The sequence below is a fragment of the Eurypyga helias genome, unplaced genomic scaffold, assembly GCF_000690775.1.
Source record: "Eurypyga helias isolate BGI_N326 unplaced genomic scaffold, ASM69077v1 scaffold13133, whole genome shotgun sequence".
Taxonomy (NCBI): domain Eukaryota; kingdom Metazoa; phylum Chordata; class Aves; order Eurypygiformes; family Eurypygidae; genus Eurypyga; species Eurypyga helias.
Genome location: NW_010243171.1, coordinates 51169 through 53906, shown reverse-complemented (window position 1 = coordinate 53906; position 2738 = coordinate 51169).

Here is a 2738-nt window from a genome sequence, read left to right as displayed (position 1 = left end):
CAAACTGTTGCTTTGCTACTCCTGCTATGAACCTGCTATTTCTCTGCCAGCAATCCCCAGCACCTTAGCCGTGCTCAGCATTGCTCTACTTGGCCCATGATAACATGCCAGTGCATTTGGGAGAACTTTAAGGAGATGCTGGGTACGCGGCTACAAACATCAGTTTTAATTCTGCATGGCAAGGAAGGCTACATCTTCAAGATCCTTATTGTACAGTGGCTCTTCACGCAACCCAAGTGAGTTCCAGTGGCTGATACAGTATAAAGTATCAACTAGTTTGAGAAAGAGGTATCTCAGCCTGCTCCAGTGGAAAGATCTGTCGTTTTGATCTCTCCCATTTCTGTGACTGGCAACAGAAGCCCATCAGTGCAGTTGTGGTGTTATAAGAATTATTTTTGTTTCATCTCCCTCTATTTAATTCCTCCACCTTTGTATTAAAAGTAGATTATTTTAATTACAGAAAGCTGTTCAGATATGTTGCACATTTGATGTAGCTTCCTTAGTTATTCTTCTTATGTAAAAACTAGCTCAACTGGGGAAAAAGAAAAAAAAAAAAAAGAGGAGAAACTGGAAGCATCCAGTTTAATAACTTCTAAGAGGTTGCTTTATTTTGTCATCTTACTACAAATGTACTTAAAAATAACTGAAGTCCACCCCTAAATCATACAAAACATTACATCAGCTAAGTATAAAATAAAATATCTGGTTGCATCTGAAATAATTTTTATGTTGTTTTTTAGAGTGATGGAAAAATCACATACTTTGGTTTTGCTGTATGCTTTCAGGATTGCAAGCCAGTTTAGTGCTAATGATTCAGCTGTTATCCAGCTAAAGAAAATAGACTGAGGCTCAGTAAGGCCACAGTCAACACCAGTTAATGCAGTGTGGAATGTGTTGCCTGACTGGTATTAAAAAGAAAAAAGGAAAAGCAGTGTTTAGCACCTTAACTTAAAAAAACCAACAAAGTCGTCCCTAACCCACCCAAACAAACAGATTTCTCAGAAAACCCAAATAAAAGGAAATTCTTGAACTCTAAGAAAATCACTGTTAAGGCACTGATGTTATTAATGTATCTTCTGAATTCCTTGTTTATGTATCTTTGCCTTTGCTTTCCTAATTTGGTCAATCACACTCTTTAAGATAAGACTCCAAGTCTTCCCACTGATTTTTGGATTACTGGGACTATTGTGGCTTTGAAAGTCCTTATTACTGCATCTTTGGCTCCTCTTCAGTAAACAGATGTTGGCCATGGAGGGAAATGTTAAATTTACATCTTTATCAGTTCTGCCGAGATACTACCTTGGCCTAGAACCCCACCCTGGATTTTGGAACTGGGACTCCAGGGATGTTTTCTGACACGTATGATGACTAGGCACATGACCTTAGCCCACCTGTATGATCTTGGTGGGGCTTTATTTTCAATATTGCAGATTGCTATGGAGGAGAGGAGTTTTGGCATGGTTTCTGCAAAAGACATCTGCTATGGTGCAGGGGCTGTTTGGGCAGGGTAGAGCGGGAATTACCAGAACCGCAGCCCCCAACATCACTGCAATGGTCTTGGCACCTCGAGGAGGGCACTAAAATTGAAGAGTGATGGCAAAGGTCAGCGGAGTCTCAGCATCAGCAAAGCCTGGACAAAAGCTCAGCCCTTCATTTATTACTGAGGAACTGAAGAGACAATGCAGCCTTTTTCCGCAGAAGATTTGTGGCCCTGTCCACTGTCTATTGTATGGATTTCAATGAAACTTAAGTGCGTACTTAGAATTAAGTACTTCTTTTCCTGGTGCCCTCAGGAGAGTTTCCTCAAGTGGGGCCAAACGTACTTTGTACGGGGCATCTTCTGACCCAGAAGGTCAATTAAAACTTCTGAAGAACTCTGACGGGATATTTTTAATTGTTCAAGGTCTAGTTTTGTTTTCAGGCCCTGCAAAATAATCTGAATGTCTGTTTGTATAAATGCATAAGGGAAAAGCTGGCAAAGAAAGAAGCTTGCTCTTCATTGTGGTTCAGGTCCTGTGACTGTGGAGTCAGACTGAGTTTTGCTTTTTATTTCAATCAGTGCAGGGGCAACCTGTCTAGCCATTTGGAATGAATAATTATTTTTCCCCACATAGAGATAAAAATGAGGCATTTTTGCTAATGTGATAGGTAACTTGTAAAATTATTTTATGATTGATTAATGATTATAACCTCAGAGTAGTCTGTCCTTCTAATGGAAATCTCAGCACAGGTAGTGGGGTACAAGTGGGACTCACCTAAATGTCAGATCACAGAAACATTCCTGAGTCTGACAGCTTTGGTACTGTAAGCTTCAGGTTAGGTGTATTCCATGGCAAACTCTGCATTGTTTTCGTAGTTATGGCTTATGAATAGGAAATATCCACTTCTGGGCTACTTCCAATCAAAACATCATCTTTCATGTTACTTCACCTGAGCTTAAACTATGTTTTTCTTGTTTATCTTTGTTTGTTAGCTATTTTTTTAATGTGATCTGATGCAAAGTTGTTTTCAAAAAGATTCTCTATATCCTCCCTTTGCTCTTTGGCAAGGCAGGAGCAGGGACTGCAGTAGGAAAAGGCCTCCTATCTTGGCAGGTTTCTAGGCTGGTGCTCTGCAACCCTGCGTGTTAAACCTAAGGGTATTAATGGCAGTGTGAAGACTGAAAATTCAGATGCACTCTCTCTTTTGTTGCAGGAGGAAGCGTTTTCTGCTGAAGGTCTGAGAAAGGGCAGGCTGGC